The sequence below is a fragment of the Pinus tabuliformis genome, chromosome 4_1 (assembly GCF_031772625.1).
Source record: "Pinus tabuliformis cultivar Carrire ecotype Pingquan chromosome 4_1, CPIR1, whole genome shotgun sequence".
In the NCBI taxonomy this organism is placed as follows: domain Eukaryota; kingdom Viridiplantae; phylum Streptophyta; class Pinopsida; order Pinales; family Pinaceae; genus Pinus; species Pinus tabuliformis.
Genome location: NC_142303.1, coordinates 224,949,948 through 224,970,073, shown reverse-complemented (window position 1 = coordinate 224,970,073; position 20,126 = coordinate 224,949,948).

Sequence of the window (20,126 nt, the reverse complement as noted above, 5' to 3'; positions counted from 1 at the left end):
TTTTTATGTTTGCAAATCAAACAAGATTAAGAAGACAAAAACAATCGATGCAATAATCGAAACATTTCTCCAAATAACCCAATTCATGGAAGTAGCTCGAGCACTATCAATAGTTTCAACAAAGAATGATGATCTATTTTGATATCAATGCAAGTTGATGTATTTTTTGAAATAATTGTCTGTGAAAATTAGACATTTTGTTTAATGTAATAGACATAGTGTCCCAATTGAAAGACAAGTGGTTACCAATAACAATTCCATTTTGTATGAAAAAGAGCCTCTTATTGATATATAATAAAATACATTTTAATTTATTTTATTGTTTTATCCAATGTCACCGTGACATATTACACCACTGATTAAATATATGGATGATTAAATATTATAATGAAGAGATGCAAAATCTGATAATATAACAAATTTATCCAATCATCATATACAAATGCACTAATCAAATTTAAATTTATGTGAATACTATTATAAGATATATGTATATTTTTCGATGAATAACATATTTAAAAAATTGTAATAATTGCACTGTCACAGGTTGATGTTTATAAAAAAGAGAAAATCTCATACAAAAAACCCAGTGCATCCATAACATAAAAACACATTGATGCATTATGTTATATAAAAGCACTGTGACAGAATATTTTTTGCATGACCGATGCCTTTTCAAAAAACAACAACACTGGGCATTTGGTTCTTCAAGCCCTAGTATTGTTTGCAGTTAACGCCCTGGTGCATTCCAATTCTTAATGCACTGATAGAACTAACACCCCAGTCCTCCAAAATATTATTTCCAACCTTGATGCATTATTAAAGTTAACAACATTGGTCTTTTTATAATTTTAGCGCATTGGCACATTTATAAAAATAATAGGCATCAGTGATGCGAGTTTAAATAAAAGCATCGGGTCTACAATACTTTTTTGTGTGACCGAGTGTCATTCCTTAAAAGAAAACGAGAGGGTGTTTTTGATGCATATGCACTGGGGCAGTATAGATTACAGACACCGTTGTTCTTTTCATTCAACGCCTTGGTGATTTTAGTTATGTATGTTTCCCTAGTGAATTTTATATATGTAGTGTATCGATGCTACTTTTTCCATTAAGTGCACCACAAAAAAATATATATGCTAAAACCTCTAGATGCCTAGATTTTTTCGGTTGTGATGAATTTCCATTATAATCTCTGCTAAAACATCCACTATCACAAAAAAATGTTTTAGCAGATGTTTTTTTTTATAATCATTATCAATTTTATAATCGTTATAACTTCTGCTAGAAGGTATTTTCCTTGTAGTGAATCTTGCATGTGGAATCTCTAAAGGATTTCAGAGGTGTACTTCTCCTGTCCAACAAATAACTCTCCATCTCCCTACCACACCTCCAAGCCAAGGAAGTAATGCATCAAACTCATATCCTTCAGCTCAAACTCTCTTGCAAGGTCCTCCTTGCAAGACTAGATCAACTTGTCATCTCCTGTCAGTATTAAACCATCCACATAGAGAACTAAGATTAGCATACTGCCATATACCAAAATGTAGTAGAGATTGGCATTTACTTCACTCTTAGTGAAGCCTAATCCAATGAGATATGAATCTATGTGAGTGTACCAAGCACGAGGTGACTGCTTGAGACCATATAGGGCTCTATTGAGCCTATACACATGTATTTCCCTGCTAAATGACTTGAACCCCTCAGGCTTCTCAATGTAGATCTATTCCTCAACCACTCCATTGATGAAGGTAGTCTTAACATCCATTTGGTGGATCCCCCACCCAAACTGTGCTACCAATGCAAGTATGGTCCTGATAGATGAGTATCATTAGGGGATTTTTGAGGTCTAAAATGGGACGCCTAAGGAAATTATAAAATAATAGTGGAAATAATAAAATAATATTATATTACATCATCAAATTTTAGAGGGAAAAAAAGAAAAAACTATTTTTTCAACTTATCTCCCTATGGATTTACTCAAATTTTGAGTGGAAACACTAATTGGATGAAAAATTTGATTCCTCATCCAAGGAGTACCCATGTTGCATACTTTCGATGGACCCTACTACATGAAAAATGAGAAATACATGAAAAACACGATTGCAATCACACTTTTTCATGTATTTCTCATTTTTCATGTAGCAAGATCCATCGAAAGTATGCAATATGGGTACTTCTTGGATAAGGAATTAAATTTTGCATCCAACGAGTACTCTTATTTGAAATTTGAGTAAGAACTTAAGGAGATAAGTTGAAAATATGAGTTGAAAAACTAGTTTTATTATTTTATTACATTTTAATATTTTTACTTTTCTATTCCAAAAATGGGGAATCATCCCCCATGGTTGACATCATCATCTTGAATCTTTTTGGTTCTTATAAAGTTTATTTTGGTTGTAAATTTTTCTTATGAGGCCCATTTTAGAACTCAAACTTCCCCTAATGCTTGCCACAAGGGAAAATGTCTCCTCCTAAGCAATCCCCTCCACTTGTGAGAATCCTTTAGCCACAAATATGGACTTGTACCTCTCAAAACTACCATTAGCTACATGTTTCACCTTATACACCCACCTGGAGCCAATAATAGATTTTCCCTCGGGTCTAGGCACATAATTCTTTGAAGGCATTAGACACATACTCTCCTCCATTATCACTTCTCAGGTATCTAATTTTCTTTCTAGTCTCATTTTCAACGATGTCTTTAAATTCAACAAACTTTGAATAAACCTCATCTTTGTTCTTCATAAAATAGATCCAACATTTGCAGGAAAAATCATCTATGAAGATCACATAATACATGTGCTTTGTAGTTGATATTGTGGAAAATAGCCCACACACATCTGAGTGAACTCTCTCCAAGATGGCTCCAACTCTGTTATCTCGACCCTAGAAGGAGGATTTAACATATTTTCCAAGAATTCATCCCTTGCAAACATCATTTCGATCAAGGGTGCATTTTGGAATTCCGGTGGTGATATTCTGCATTATTTTCAAAGCTCTGTGGTGTAGGTGTCAGATACGCCTATTCCAGATATCTCCAACATCTCGACCCTAAACATGTTTTGCCTTATTACTGAATGTAGTGCATGCATCCACCTATATCTTATAGATATTTTTAACTCGAACACCAATTTTTTTTACTCGTCCAGTAGAAACATGCTTCGAATATGCCTTCCCTCTACTAAACACCACATCATATCCTTTGTCTTCAAGCACAACTACAAAAACTAGATTTTTCTTTAGACCAGGTACATACATTACATTATTTAGGTGAATATGAGAGCTTGAATCCCTCTTAAAGGTGACAATGCCATTCCCTTTAGTACTATACCTTCCATCATCTCCAAGATCTCTGTGTAATTGTAGGTCCTTCTCCTCTAAGTTACTAAAGAAATCCATATTTTCTGTCATATGAAATGAAGCACCAAAGTCTAAGTACCATACACTACCTTGTACAATAATTTCCATGTAATCAATGATGTTGAAATCCAACTTGAATTGTGATTTGAGAGCATCTCCTCCTACTCTCACTGCCATATTCTTACTCGATTTTTTGTTTGGACACTTTGTTGCATAGTGTCCATACTCATGGCAGTGAAAGAATTTAATTTTACAGAGGACTTTCTCTTTCCGTGGTTTTGGATGGATTTTTCCTTGCCTTGGGCCTTATTTCCTTCGGATTTCTTTCCTTTTCCAGCTAAGGTAAAGTTTCCTTCCTCATCAGTTCTAGACGAGAATCCATCTCTAGTGTTTCTTCTAATCTCCTAATGCACCAAGTCACACCAAAGTCTCTCCCAATATGGGAGCTTGTCTCTTCCATTAATTGAATCCTGAAAGATGTTCCATGACTTTGGAAGACCAAGGAGTTATAAGCCCACAAGTTCAGATGGTGGCATAGCCTCTCCAACTCCTCCAATTTCATCTCTCACTTGAGTGAACCCGAATAGGTATTGAACAATAGTTTCATTTTTATTCATTCGAATGTTCCTGAGCTTATATTTCAATGCCAACTTCTTGGCGTCATTGTTTCTTTCAAAATGTCTATGAGAGTTTTCCAGATTGCAAAAGTAGTCTCCTTTCTATGCAAATTCGAGACGACATGGTATCTGACTCCCTCCATGATTTTGCAACATATTTCTTCCATTGAGCTAGCTATTGTGCATCTAATGTTAGTGGTATTGAAATATCTATTTTTATGTATTATAATACTCCAATGTTATCCAAAACAACTTACATTTTGTCTTTTTAAGCATAGAAATTCAAAGTTCCCTCCAATGCATACTCAAGTGTCAATCCATTAAAAGACATTTTTCCTGCACTGAAGAAATCCCTGCACCAAAAATTTGATATTCGAAATTTCTTTGAGAGTTAATTAGGAACCCATTTTCTATGTAGTTTTTAATAGCTTTGATACCATGTAGAAATAACTTGAAATTTGAAGCTACTAATGAATTCAAACTAAAATCAATAGACACAAATTTCTTCTACTAAGTTATGTGAAGGAAAACTGACAATAGAAACACATGCAATCATTCAATTACAATGAACACAATTTTTTTTAAAACTAAGAAAAACCCCTCCTTTGTTTGTATTATATTAGATGAAAACAATGATCTATTATAATGACGACTTCAATGCTTGAAGCTCAATTTGCACTGCAATACTACTCTCCTCCTAACTCTGCTTTGGCTAATACTTAGCCAAAATAGGCCTCCCGCTTACTCTTATTTCCTTGCGCAATTGTTGTTCCTAAATAATAGGGAATCTCTTATTTCCTTACACAATTCCTCAGGAAATTATCTCACCTACTACATGCAAACATTGTGCCCTCATTAGTCTACAATAATGATTGCATTATGCTTTTTGTCCACAACTTCACTAGACAATTCCAATTTCATGCATGACTAGGGCTATTTTTAGTAAATTGACTAATTAACTGAGAGTTAGTCAAGTTTACAACAGTTACAACTACTCAACTGAACTCATATTGATTCTATTCTAGACTAGATCTTAGATAACCGACTTTCACCAAAGTTAACACCTCTAGATAGCTAGATCTTAGCCACCAACTTGCACACAACTCTACTTCTAGCCCACAAACTCAAATTGATTGACTTAACTGAGTGATTTGGCCATGTCACTCTTGCTAACTGCCTACCAACTCATCTTGCTGAAGTGGAAATTAAAATTTCCTCATTTCACTAAGGCACAAGTCAAATGAAGTCTTTTCTTGCTACAATTTAATAATGAGCAATGTATTTGAGACTTTTAAGTTGAAAGAGACAAGATAATAGTGTTGGAATTATGGCTAATGTGTTGTCCTTGATGGAAACCTATTTGATAAAGATGTCAACAAGATGGTTATGCAGATCCTACAGGTGACTGTTGAGAAATGGCAATAAGAAATTCCAATTTAAATTTTTCCTTGAATTTAAACTAAGAATTAAAATAGAATTTTGTTCTCATAGGAACTTATAAATAGTTAATTGAGTTTAATTAACTTAATTGAGTTTAATTAACTTAATTAACTTAGGAATTTCAAGTTGGAAGTCTTTTGGAAGTCATGTATATGTTCTCCCTAAATTTTAGGGGTCTAGTATGAGTTTAGATTGAGCTGTAATTAGATAACTTAGTTTACTAAGTTATAGACAGCTAAACTAGTTCTAATTGTTTGTTGAACTAGTAGACGATTAATAGTTAGTTAATGCACTGGTGCATCCTTAGGTGCTACTCTAGATAAATTAAGATTCTCTCATCAGAAACTCATGCATGTTAGTTTTGAGAAAGACCCATTTGAGACTAGAGTGTAGGGATAGTGTACTATCAGTTGTATGATTTACTGTGTTGTATAGATCATGCATGCAATCAGGAAGAGGACCTAGATTGGATTGTGCAATTTTAGAAGGACTGGATTCCCATTAATATGGGTTATTTAGCCTAGGAATTGCGTAAGGAAATAGGGTCTTGGTAGGTAGTGTAAATTGGCTAAGAGTTGGCTAAGAGCGGGCTTGTGTAGCAAAGAGTTGAGCATACTTGTGCAGAATTGTTCTAGTGAGAACAAGCTTTATATCTTCACTCATATTTATGATTAATGCAATACATATGGGCTGGGTTTTGAGCAGTGGATTTCCGTAGAAAAACATATTGTGTTATGTGCCATTGATTTGTCTTCTTCTTGTTCATATTGTTTTCATCGATCTATTGGCTTCCGTTTGTGGAAAGTAGAAGTAGGTTCTTATCTCTTTTTTTAGTAGATTACATGAGTTTGTGAATCTACAGGAAAATCTATAGTGAGATAGACAAAGTAATATCAATTGAGAGACAGAGGAATGATAAAGGTGAAGTTTGGGAATTATATGTGGGTCCTATGAATAAAGGTTGCATGCATATGCGGGTATGGTGAAGAAAAGACACGTACAGTTTATGCGCCATGGTATTGCCAATACCAGAGGTCTTTACCATGGTATTGGCCCATAGTAATGAGCGTGAAAACATATATTTGATCTCGTGAAAGAATACCATCGACATTACTAAGGAGTTGGCTTAAGGTATTGGCTAAGGCCTGAGCTATATAAAAGATGGAGATCAAAGTGTTATGTGTGCAAGTTATGGGTTATTGATGAATGATTTGATCTAAAACAAGTGTGCACCAAGGAGCATGAAAGAGGTTCATATTTGATAGATTTGAAAGCATTGTAGTGACTAATGAACATGCTTTCTTGGTCTTTTATGATTATGACTAAACATGATAGGTCTATGATGGTAATGATACTTTGACAAGAACATGTGACAGTAAGGGTTAACAAGTATGTTTTGTGGTTGCAGCCAAGGCATGATTTAGTGATTACAGATTTGTACGCAAGTTTCTCTTAGAGAGGTTGCATACATATGCGGATCTACTTTAGGGAAGTCATGTATATATTATGAAAAAGTACAAAATATGTATGCATGTGTCAAGTATTGAAAGCGCGTACATATGCGGGTGTTCTTTATAAGAGCCAAGTACATCTGCTAGGGTTTTGTAGTATGAACTGTTAATAATGTTTGATCAGTTATGTTATGTTTGCTTTTGTCTGTCAATGATGCCTCTCTCATGATAATCTGTGTTTGACAATACTGGTTGGGTTGAACTAATGTTGATGATACTATTGTATTGTGATCTGTATTTGGTTCAGTGATTTGTAATAGGTTCAACATGTGGTTCAGTGATTGATTCGGTATGACGGTGATTTAGATTCAAGTATCAATGTTTTGATATCTATACATGGGTATTCTTCAGGAAAATTGCATACATATGTAGGTATGATTAAGAACAATGGAATATATAATCTGATGCATGCTTGATCAGGGTTTTCAGTGGCAACAATTGGTTTCTATGATGGGTAATAATGTTTGGCTTGGTATATTGATGAATGGAAATACATTAGTATGATTTGTTATGATATACTTTGATATAGGTGCATTGGTTACATTAGTATATTTTATGATTCAATATTTGAGTAGTTGATTTCAAAATTGTTGGGAGTGGATCTAGTTTGAAACATTCTAAAAGGTGATCCACAAAGAGCCAAGGATAGTAGTCCTCAGAAAGGGGGTTGTATCTCCCTTCCAGTAGGGGCTGGAAAATGAGAGAATGATGTAGCCTTCTGCAGGTAGGATCTTTTGTATTGGTTAAAGTATGCACCAGTACAAGATTGTAAGAAGATTATTTTTAATAAAATTAGAAGACAGAGACGACAACAGTGATGGTTTTCTCCCTCATTGGGTTTCCACATAAAAATCCTGGTGTTCATATGGTTTTATATGTTAATGTTCTATCCGCTTCTTAAATTCTCATTATTATTATTTAATCGATGAATAATGGAATAATAATGCATTGATTAATAATGCATAGGTGATCAGATAAGTTATCTAGATATACGCGGGTTTCTATAGTAACAGTCATGTACATACGCTAGTTTCCTTTACAACAATTGCATATAAAAATCAGAATAAGAAATTGAAATTGAAGTGTGTAAAAAATTGATTCACGCACCCCCTCCCCCCACCTCAGTATTTTTCCTAACAATTAGTATTAGAGTAGGTCCTCTAGAAGAAGCTTGATCACTTGAAGGGAGATTCATCAAGATGAGCAATCAAGAGGGAGCATACTCTATCAGGCCACCATTGTTTAATGAAACCAACTTGGTTTTTTGGAAAGTCAGAACGAGAGATTATCTACACTTACTTGGAGCTAATGCTTTGGAAATTGTTGGAGGTTATCAGTATCCATCCTCCATTCCCACAGATGAAGCATAAAAGAAAGAATATGAGACCAATGCAAAGTTGTCAATGCTATTTTGGGAAGCTTAGAAGAATCAAAATTTGTGAAGGTGATGTAGTTGAAAACCGCAAAGTCTATATGTGACAAGATCATACAAAGTTATGAAGGTTACACTAAGGTGAAGAGTGCCAAACTTCAAACTTTTAGAATTCAATATGAAACTCTAAGAATGTATAGTGATGAAAGTATTGCAAGTTTATTTCTGAGGGTAAATGAGATTGTTAATTCAATGATAAATCTTGGTGATGAAGTAAAATATTTTATGCTTTTTGAGAAAATCCTAAGATCTATAACCCCAAAATTCGATTCAAAAGTCTCTTCCATTGAAGAAATGCGGGATTTGAAGAATCTTACTATTGAACAACTTCATGGGATCTTAATAGCCTATGAAATGAGAAAAGGGGGCCCATCAGATATCAGAGAGGCTACATTCAAAGCTACTTATAAAGGAAAAGAAAAGGAGGAGCTCAAGGAATCAGGTTATGTATCAGATGAAGAAGAGGTGAACTTCATAAAGAAACTCCAAGTAGGAACTGATAGATTTAGAGGTAAGCATCCTTTCAAATGTTTTTCTTGTGGAATAGTTGGTCATTATGCTGCTAAATGCCCTTATAAAGAAAACCATGAGAAAGGGAAGAATTATGCAAAAGTAGATATTAGAGGAAGGTTTGAAAGGTCCCTCTTCGACGGTAACGATGGAAGAACAGGGATTTTTTGAACAGGTTTCCCGCGCGGTTTACCTTGGCGGCCATGGCTGAGCTTTGGGAGCTGGATGCTGTGGGCCCGAAGCCGCTGGAGTCTTTAGAAGTTTGCTTTCTTTTTGGCATGAATGGAGTCTGGACTAGGTGAAGCGCGGGAGTGGCATTTTGGAAAGGAGTCGTTGGAAATTGAACCGACGCCCGAAGACCTCCTCGCCTGTTGGGGACTTGAAGAGTCCGAGGAGAACCTGCAATATTTCTTTCCGAAGCAGGCAGGAAAGTCAGCAAGCTTGGAAAAGGCAGTGGAAGCAGGAGTAAAGGAAAAAGATGCCATTGAACGGAGAACTGGGAAAAATATAATGCGGAAAGGATTGTCTTCAAGCTCTGCTAGGCCCACGACTATAGAAGAGGCGGGAAGGGAGTTGAATGATTCAGGAAAAGAGGGACAAAATCAAAGTCGCTTTTCAGCATCGGCAGGTGGGGGTTCTAGGATGGCCGAGGAGCTAAATGAAGGCACCTATCTTCAGCCTGAAAGGCGTTCTGAGTCGTTTGAGGTAGTAGAGGGAGAAGACAAGATGGAGGAAGTGGGTGGAAAGAGGAAGAAGTCCAAAATCTTCAGGAAAAAGGCGGAGAGACCTAGCTATGTTTTTGGAGTGGATATCCACATAGACCGGGCGCTGGAAGCCTCGGAAACCCTTCTAGTTGGCAGAGTCCGTGGAAGGAAGTTCTCGGTGGCCTTCATCAAGCAATGGGCTCTGGCTGAATGGAAAGAAGCTCCGGGTCAACCAGAAGAGATTAAGATGCTTGACAGAGGCTGGTTCTGTATTCGGTTTGGGCAAAAGGAGCATGTCGAATGGGTGTTGGCAAAGCACTGGAGCCTAGGGAAGAGGCCTATCTTATTCAGGAAATGGTCGCCTCTTTTCGATGCCCAGAAAGAAAAAACAGAGGAGTTTCTAGTCTGGGTCAAACTAATGGGTCTTCCTATTCAATTCTGGACTGACTCGGCCTTCTCCTCAATCGGAAACACTCTGGGTAAGTTTCTTGACTCAGATAAATCTTATTTACACACTCACGACTGGAGCGCTGCCCGCCTTATGGTAAGTTTAAACCCCAAAGAAGGTCTGGCGGATGCTATGCTTCTGAAGTATCGCGGTCTAGAGTTTATCCAGACCCTGGACTACGAAAACCTTCCTTTTAGATGTCATCGATGTCAAGTTTATGGACATCTGGCTCGGGAATGCCCTCTTGGCCATCGTCGTCGTCGAAGGCAGAGGAAAAATGGGATTAAGCTAGAGGAAAAGGAAAAAAAGAAGATAACCTCTCAGAAGGAAGAGGTTCAGTTCAAGGAGGCCGAAGTTTTGGCAAGCGTTCAGGAGCTGGGTCCGGAGCACATGGGGGGAATTGGAAATGTTCAGCCTGAGGTGACAGCTAGTGCTTTTGTATCACCTCAGCTCTCTACAGTCGGCTTCTCAGCAGTCCCTGTAATGGATGAATCGAATCAGGCTTGTCCCCTCCCCCCTCAATCCTCCTCCCCTCACTTTTCAAGCGTTCTGCATGTTTCTTGTAGTGGTGAGGTAGGTCTGTTATGTCAACTCTCAAACGATATGCCAGACTTGAAGATGGGACTAGCCCCATCAGATAGTGTTATAATGACGGTTCCATCTTCTCCTACTCACGTCTCTACTCCTGCTGGAGATGGAGGCCTTGAACCTCATTACAACCTAAGACCTTTAGCCACCAGGAAAGGGAAAGGACTGGTAGTAGGCGGTTTGGAAATGGATGAGGTGTCCATAGGTCCGAGGAAGTTAAGAGGGAGGAAATCAGATTTGTCGAAGGCAAAGTTGAAGGCTATTATTGATATTGCTGGAGGGAAGCAGATGTCCCTGCCAGGGGTGCTTAGAGCAAAGCAATCACCCCCTGAGATTTTTAGATGATCATTTTATCCTATAACTGCAGGGGTCTTGCTAGTATCCCCAAAAAACTAGCTCTGAAGGATCTGGTCAGGTCCAACAAACCTGATATTCTTTTTCTTCAAGAAACTCTTGGGAAAGGAGATGAAATTATAGGCTGTCTTCATAAGCTTCTGCCGGGTTGGAGTTTTCATGCAATGGATGCAAATGGACATTCAGGAGGTGTGGTTTTGGGGTTTAATGTGAAGGTGGTGCGTGAAATCTCCTCCTGGGGATCAGAAAACGTTTTGGCTGTGGAACTTTTCTCCAACGAACTCTGCATTCCCTTTCTTTTTCTTAATATCTATGGTCCTATCTCGGAGCGGGAGAAGTTCTGGAACTCTTTCTTCGCTAAGTCTTTTTTGGCGCATCCAAATCTTATTATTGGTGGAGACTTCAATTTTTCTCTGGGCCTGACTGAATCTTGGGGGGCCAACGCCAGAGCTGATCCCCTCTCTGCATTCTTCCAACAGAAATTGGCCTCGTCGCCTCTCGTGGATGTTGCCCCTTCAAAGTTGCGACCCACTTGGAGGAACTGCAGAATAGGAGATGACTGGATCGGGAAGAAACTAGATCGATTTTTGATAAGTGATCTGCTGGCTGAGAAATTACAGGCGTTCAGGCATTGGGTTGGAGATGGTGGTCTCTCAGATCACTTACCGGTTTTCCTGGAAGTGAAGGGAGATCTAACCAAGCCAGGTATTCCTTTTAAATTTAACTCCTCTTGGCTTTTGGATGCATCATACACTAGTCTTTTTCATAATACTTGGAGGAAAGCTGTTGTCAATGAAAATGAGAATCGAAGTCAGCTTTTTATGGAAAATTTATTAAGGATGAAGGCCGCCTCCAAACTCTGGGCTCTCCAAAAGAAGCTGAAGGAAGAAGAATCAATGCAAGCTGTTAACTCAGAACTCGCCCTCCTTGAAGATCCAGATAGTTTTGGCTATGGTACAGGCGAGTCTCGAACGAGAATTCATGAGTTGGAGATGGAAAGAAGGAGAATTCTTCAGCTCAGGGAGCAAAGCTGGCGTCTTAAAAGCAGAGCGATCTGGTTACAGGCAGGGGATGAAAATTCCAAGTTTTTTCAGAATTATGCCAAAGGGAGAAAAAACTCAAACACAATATGGGAAATGAAGAAAGCCAATGGTGAATTAGCGCTTTCTTTCAAAGAGTTGGCCACTGAGGGGGTTAATTATTTCAAACACCTCTTTAAAGCTCCAGACGAAGCCTCAATTGCAGAAGTTATAAGGGTTGCCCAGATTTTCCCAAGATTTATAGAGGAGGAAGACAATGACTCTCTCATGGCACCTATTTCTAAAGAGGAGGTTGAAAGCGTCCTTAAATCGATGCAAAGGGACAAAAGCCCCGGTCCGGATGGCTGGACAGTTGAATTCTTCCAGCATTTCTTTGAATTCATTGGAGATGAGTTAGTGGCTGTAGTGGAAGAATCCAGGCATTCAGGTTCTATCTATCAACCCTTTAATGCTACATTTCTAACACTCATTCCCAAATCTGATCTTCCAGGTTCTTTTGGCGATTTCAGGCCCATTTCTTTGTGTACATGTGTTTACAAAATTATTGCTAAAATCATTGCTGTCAGGCTAAAACCTTTCCTTTCTAAAAATGTTTCTCCGGAGCAGTTTGGCTTTTTAGATGGCAGGCAAATTCATGAAGCTGTGGGAGTTGCCCAAGAAACGCTCCACAGTCTTAAAGCTGGAAAGAAAAAAGGAGTCGTTGTGAAAATAGATTTATCGAAGGCTTACGACAGAATTAGCTGGCTATATCTTAGACTTTTGTTAACTCATCTGGGGTTCAGATTCGAATTTGTAAGATGGATTATGAGTTGTGTTTCGTCTTCTTCCATAGCTGTCCTGATTAACGGAGCAGCCTCCAGTTTCTTTAGCCCTGAACGTGGCCTGCGCCAAGGCTGTCCGCTCTCTCCCCTCTTGTTTTTGCTGGCAGCAGATGGTATCAGTCGTTTGATCCAAGAAGCAAAAAGACAAGGATCTCTGAAAGGAATCGAAGTTGCTCCAAATTTCTGGGTCACTCACCTCCTCTTCGTGGATGATATAATCCTCTTCAGCAATGGCAGCCTCGAGGACTGTAGGACGCTCAAGAGGATCTTGGACCTCTTTCTGAAATCTACTGGCCTATGCATAAATGAGAGAAAATCTACTCTTACTTGCTCAGGTCTGGCTAGAGAGGAGGTGCGCAGAGTGGCTTTGGTTCTGAATTTTGAAGTTAAATCGCTGGAGGATTCCTTCAAATATCTGGGGTTCTATCTGAAACCAGATAATTATAGGATAAAAGATTGGCAGTGGATCCTTGCAAAATTGGAATCGAAACTGAAACATTGGAGCCACAAGTGGCTCTCTCGGGCAGGTAGGCTTGTTTTAATTAAATCAGTTCTGATGGCAATCCCAGTCTACTGGGCTAGCCTGACCTGGGTGCCCAAAGGAATTCTAAACTCTATTGAGAAATTATGCAGCAGTTTTCTGTGGGCGGGGTCCAAGTCTGAGAGAGTTACCCCGTGGATCGCTTGGGACAAAATAGCTCGCCCTAAAGAGTGGGGAGGCTGGGGTATAAAAAACCTTGCTTGTTTCTCTCAATCACTTGCAGCAAAGTTGGCTTGGAGGATCATTACTACGGAAAATTTGTGGACTGTTGTGACTAAAAGGAAATATATAGATCCATTAACAACGCTAGATTGGATTAGACTGCCGCAAAAGTCATCCAAAAACTCCTCGGTGGTCTGGAAAGCAGTGGTTGCATCTGTTAACATCATAGAGAAGGGTTTGGCATGGTATGTGGGAGATGGAACTCAGATCCGTTTGGGACGAGATCCCTGGATAGGCTGTTCAGAGGGATTTACTCTATCTCAGGGATTGGTCGCGGCTTTAAAAGACAGGGGTCTATACACTCTAAACCAGGTAGCTGATCCTCGGGCTTCTTCCATTTGGAATCAAGGGTGGCTTCAAGGAAGAGACTTAAATTTGATCGATGATAGGTTGGAGGAATGGGACAGGTATACAAGGGACCTCCTCAACTCCTCAGTCAGGCTTTCTGACTCCCCGGATGAGCTAAAATGGGTTTTTGCTCAGAATGGTTTTTATTCTCCAAAGGCAGGTTACAAATGGATGATGTCTCAAAATGGTTGGGAGAATCCAGATTGGTGGGCTAAATCGTTATGGAAGTTAAAAGGACCAGCTAAATCAAAATTGTTCTTCTGGTGTGTCCTACTCCAGAAAGTTCCTACGTGGGATTTCCTTCAAAGAAGAGGTAGGATTGGTCCTGGCAGATGTCCACTGTGTAAAGACAGTGCTGAAATAGTTCAGCATCTATTTCTCCTTTTCCCTTTTAATTCCAGCCTTTGGGCCGAAATGCTAAGCATGATAAATGTCCCTTACAGATGGGAAGGGTAGGGGCTCTTAGAGGCCTGGCAGAGATGGTGGAACGATTCCTCAAACGAAAGAGAAAGAACCATTCCGTTACTCATCACATGGGGGACTTGGCTAGCTAGAAATCAAGTTATTTTCAAGGATTCTGTCTTCCCTATTGGAAGACTTGCCGCAGAAGGAGCTGCCATTTATGAAAGTATTCCTATACCTCAAGCTCTTACTCCTTCCAGAGCTGTTTGTCAAGAACTCATTAGATACTCTATGCCGTGGGCTTATTTTGATGGGGCTTCGGATATTAATGGTCGATGCGGGGCTGGCTTGATCATCCACTTTTCAAAGGAGAAGGTTGTTAAAGCTTCAATAGGTCTGGGACAGGGCTCAAATAATTTTGCCGAATTGAAAGCCCTTCATCTCCTTCTCAGCTGGCTTATTCTTAGAAATGTGAGAGAAGCTCAGATCTTCGGGGACTCCATGAATGTTGTGAAGTGGTTTAATGGGGCTCAGCGTTGCAGCAATCTTACTCTGTTTACTCTGTTCAGAGAAGTTTCTCGCCTTAGGAGTCGCTTCATGGAGATCTCTCTTAGTCACATCTACCGGGAAAGGAATTTTGACGCGGACCGTCTTTCTAAAGCAGGAGTTGAGCTTGAGATGGGGTCGTGGTCTGTCTCGGAGGTTGAAAATGGGGTGGTTCGATCAGTCGAACAACCCATCTTTGTTTAATTCATCATCTCAGTCCTTTGGTCCTTGTAAATAATCGTTTTGTTTCTGCTCTTCTCTTTGTTCTTCTTCACTCTGTATTTTCCCTGCCATTTTCTTGGGCTGCTTTCCCCTTTTGTGGAAGCCCGGGCAGCTGTTAGCCTTTCTCTTTTTCTCTGTAGCGCACGAATCCTTAAAGTTTTTACTGTGGATTCCAGTGGCATTTCTCTCTGATCGTGTTACGGTTGTTTCCCGCGTGAACATGTTTCCTGCGAAGCGTGGTTCTGGAGGAGGTTTCTTTCTTGTGGTAGCTTGCTTTGTTTATCAGCGAGCAGGCTTGGCAGTCGGCTGAGACTTTCCCCGCTTGCTGGTGGATACAGTCTCTGTGTTATGCTTACATATCATATGTAATCCCTTTTTTTTTAATAAAAGGATGGTCTTTTTTCTGTGGAAAAAAAGAGGAAGGTTTGAAAACAAGAAAATTTTCTACACACACGAAGATAGTGATGGTATTTCAAATGGTGAAGAAGGTGAGTCTGATCAAGAAAAATGTATTGATGAGTCTGATGATGTTTTTATGGATGCCCTAGAATAAAAGGATAATATCATTGAATAAATAACTCATCTTAAAGTTAGTCTAGAAGAAGTTAAATTAGAAGAAGAAGCATTGAAGAAACAAATTCTAGAAAAGGAGACACATAATGAAAAGTTCGAACTAGAAATAGTAAGTCTAAGAAAGAAACTTGAGAAAACAAAAGATCTAAACCTTAGATTTGCTAAAGGATTTGAGACCCTAGAAGGAATCATCAAAGTACAACACTCTCCTCTAATAAAAACAAGTCTTGGATACAATGGAGAATCATCAAAGACTGCAAAATCTCCTGAAACATGTATAGGAAGCTATGTCAATGTAGTAAAGGGAAGCAGTTAACAAAATTCCAGCTCTCAGCAAAGGAATGAGGGATCAAATGTCTCTCAGGTAAAATATCCTTACCACAATCAAAAGGGAAACTACACAAAAATGTACTATACTCCTAGGAACTTCTACTTCAATGGTCAATGCTTCACTTGTCATAATTTTGGTCATAAGGATGCTCAGTGTGTCACTTCTAAAAATATCATCACTAGAGAAGCAAGAAAACAAAAGAATGAGATTGGGTTAAATAAATACTCTTACAATACTTTCTCACATCTCCAAGATGAAACAAATGTTGCTTTTGCAATAAATTTGGGCATAGAGAGATTGAATGCAAAAGTAGAATGAGACCAACTCTTTAGAATGAAGAAAAAGCAACAACATCCAAGGTATGGAAAAATAAAACCATAGAATCTGAAAATTGTGGATTAGCTTTGTATGCAGGAGATCAAGAAAATTGTGGTACATTTCTAGTTGAGGCTCAAAGCATATGACAAGTGATAAAGATAAGTTTAAGTCTTTTAATGAAATAAATAAAGAAAATAATGTAACCTTTGGAAATAACTCACATGTTTCTATCAAAGGGAAAGGAACTATTTTGCTAAAGAATAATATTAAAGCTGGAAATGTTTTGTTTGTTGATGGATTAAGACATAACTTGTTGAGTGTTAGTCAAATGTGTGACCAAGGGCATGAGGTTGTTTTCAGATCAAAGAATTGTGTGGTACAAAATCTCGATGCAGGTAAGACCATAACAAAAGGAACAAGAACTCTAGGTAATGTCTATGTCTTGGAAGGCAGCTAAGAACACTATTACTTGAGAAAATCATAAGAAATTTGGTTTAGGCACAAAATATTGAAACATCTAAGCTTCACTCAATTACATAAGTCAAGTAGAATGGGAGCAGTACACGATTTGCTTAATATCTCTGCTAGAAAACAACATGCAAATCATCTCAATTCGATAAGAAAGCCAGAGTTCAGTTTAATGCTAAAGAAGGTACTTCAAGTAAACCACTTGAACTTATTAATACTGATTTGTGTGGTCTCATGAGAAAGAAGTCTCCTCAGGGTGAACAATACTTCATATTATTCATTGATGATTTTACTAGAATGTGTTGATTGACTTATTGAAACATAAAGATGAAGCATTTGATAAATTTAAAGTCTTCAAAGCTCTATCAAAAAATAAGTTAGGTTTGAAAATCAAATGTCTTAGATTTGATAGAGGAAGAGAGTTTATATCAGAAGAATTTTTTTACTTTTGTGAATAGCATGGCATCAAGAGGCAATTTTCTATAGCTAAAACTCCTCAACAAAACAGAGTAGCAGAAAGAATGAAAAAAACAATCCAACAAACGGCACATGCCATGCTTGATGAGTCTGGAGCAACTCATGCCTTCTGGGGGGAAGCAACACATACAACTATGAATATCCTCAACAAATCTCATATCCGGGTAAGTAGTGATAAAACTCCTTACGAAATATGGTTTGATAAGCCTCCAACTGTCAAACATTTTATAGTTTTTGGAAGAAAATGTTACATAAAGAATAATGATGATAAGCTTGGAAAATTTGAATCTACAGCTGATGAAGGAATTCTCCTTGGATACTCCTCTAGAAGAAAAGAATATAAATGCTATAATAAAAGGCTTCAAAAGAGTGTTGAATGCATTGATGAAGCATCCACAGGTACCAAAAATGAAGCACCAACAGGTGACGAACTTGTTCCTACAACAAGCGAAAAGGTTGTAGGAGAGGGAATTAATGAAGCACCAAAAGAAGTAATTAAAAGAACAAAAGCATCAGAAAAGAATCCTTCAAGGTATGTTCAAATAAATCATCCGAATTCTCAAATTCTAGGTGAAAAGGAAGCTAGAGTACAAACTAGAAGAACTCTTGTTAGGACTTATAGCTACCTAGCCTTACTATCCACAATTGAACCTCAAAATGTAAATCAAGCAATAAAAGATGAATGTTGGGTTAAGGCAATGGATGAAGAACTTAATCAAATAGAAAATAACCATACATGGGAGTTAGTAAAAAGACATCATAATAAAAATATTATTGGGACAAAATGTGTGTTAAAAAACAAACGAAATGAAAATGGAGAAGCAATTATAAACAAATCAAGACTTGTTTGCAAAGGCTATGATCAACAAGAAGTAATAGACTTTGAAGAAACATTTGCGCCTGTAACTAGACTTGAATCCATAAGAATGTTTCTTTCACTTTCAAGCTTTCATAACTTTAAAGTATTTCAAATGGGTGTTAAATTTGCGTTTCTAAATGGGGATCTAGAAGAAGAAGTTTATATTGAACAACCTGAAGGATTTAATCTAGGAAATGTTAAACATATTGTTTTAAAACTTAAGAAGGCTTTGTATGGATTAAAACAATATCCTCGTGCATGGTATTATCGTCTTGACAAGTATCTTGAACAATAAGGTTTCAAAAAGAGTTCTGCAGACAACAACCTATATATAAAATTTGATACACATAAACTTTTAATAGTTGTTGTTTATGTAGATGACATCATATTTGGAAGTAACGTCAAAACTATGAGTCAAGAATTTTCTTCAGTTACGTAGCAAGAATTTGAGATGTCTCTACCTAGTGAATTAATGTACTTTCTTTGTCTTCAAGTTCAACAAACAAAGAATGGTATCTTTCTCTCACAAACCAAGTATCTCAAGTAGATTTTGAAGAAATATGGAATGGAAGATTGCAAGCTTGTATGCACACCAATGGTAACACAATGTAATCTTAGTCAGAATGATGATTCTCCTTCAATTAATCAACTAGAATATAGGTCCATGATTGGAAGATTACTCTACCTTACAGGAACAAGACCATATATTATGCATGTGGTTGGGATTGTTGGAATATTCCAAGAAAATCCTCAAGAAACTCATCTTTGAGCAGTTAAAAGAATAATCAAGTACCTACAAGAAACTCAAGAACTTGGTCTATGGTATCCTAAAAGTTCAGACTTTTCACTCCATGCTTACACAAATGAAGATTGGGCTAGTAATATTGATGATCGAAAGAGCACTAGTGGAGGAGCATTTTATTTGGGATTGCGCTTGGTATCATGGTTTGGCAAGAAACAAAGCTCCATCACCCTATCTACTGCTGACGCAGAATATGTTATAGCTGCATATTGATGTACTCAACTTTTATGGATGATGCGAACATTGCAAGACATTCAAATCGATTGCTCTCAACCTATACCTATCCTTTGTGACAATACTAGTGCCATAAGTATTTCAAAAAAATCTTGTCATGCACTCTAAGACCAAGCATATTCCAATCAAATATCACTTTCTGATAGAACAGGTGCTTGAACAAAAGGTCAAACTCAAATATGTTCCTTTAAAGGAACAAGTTGCGGATATATTTACAAATCCACTTCCACGTGATTCCTTTGAATATCTCAATCATAAACTAGGGGTGGTCTTTGCCTTATCACTTGGTTAATTATTCTGACATATCTTTCATGTTCAGGGGGAGTTGAGACTGTAAATTATTGCAGTTTACTTTCTGTACATGGATCACATGAAGGACAATCATGTATATACACAAGTTTGGTTCTAGACAATAGCGTATGTTTCTATATGATGAAGAAATAGTGGGACAGTCTTAGGGAGAGGTTCTGGTATATTTCAATTAGTTGTTCTTTGGCCCTCTAGTTCTAGTGTTGATTGGTTATAGTCTGTTGATATTCAGATGCTACTTAGAAGTGATATTATCTTATGATGGTTATGAGTTGTTGTTTTTGTTTTGAATTTACTAATTGATGAGTTGGATGTGATCAAACCTGACAGTGAATAGTTGGCATAGGTTCAAGGGGAGCATTTGCTATATTTCTAGAAGTGCATTGTTGGCATTATGATTTCTTGAGAATTCCTTGTTACATAATGATGCTTATGATTGGTGATGTTGCTGATGACACATTTTCTGCTGAAGTTTTGGATGATGATTATATGTTGCTTAAGAAGTTGATTATGTTATGCTACTTTATGATGACTTAAGTTGCATGATGCCTATTTTTCTTGAGCTACATATGAAAAAGTTGCTATGATGATGTCCTTGGTTCTCCTATATGTTGGTGATACATGATGATGATGCAAGATCCTATAT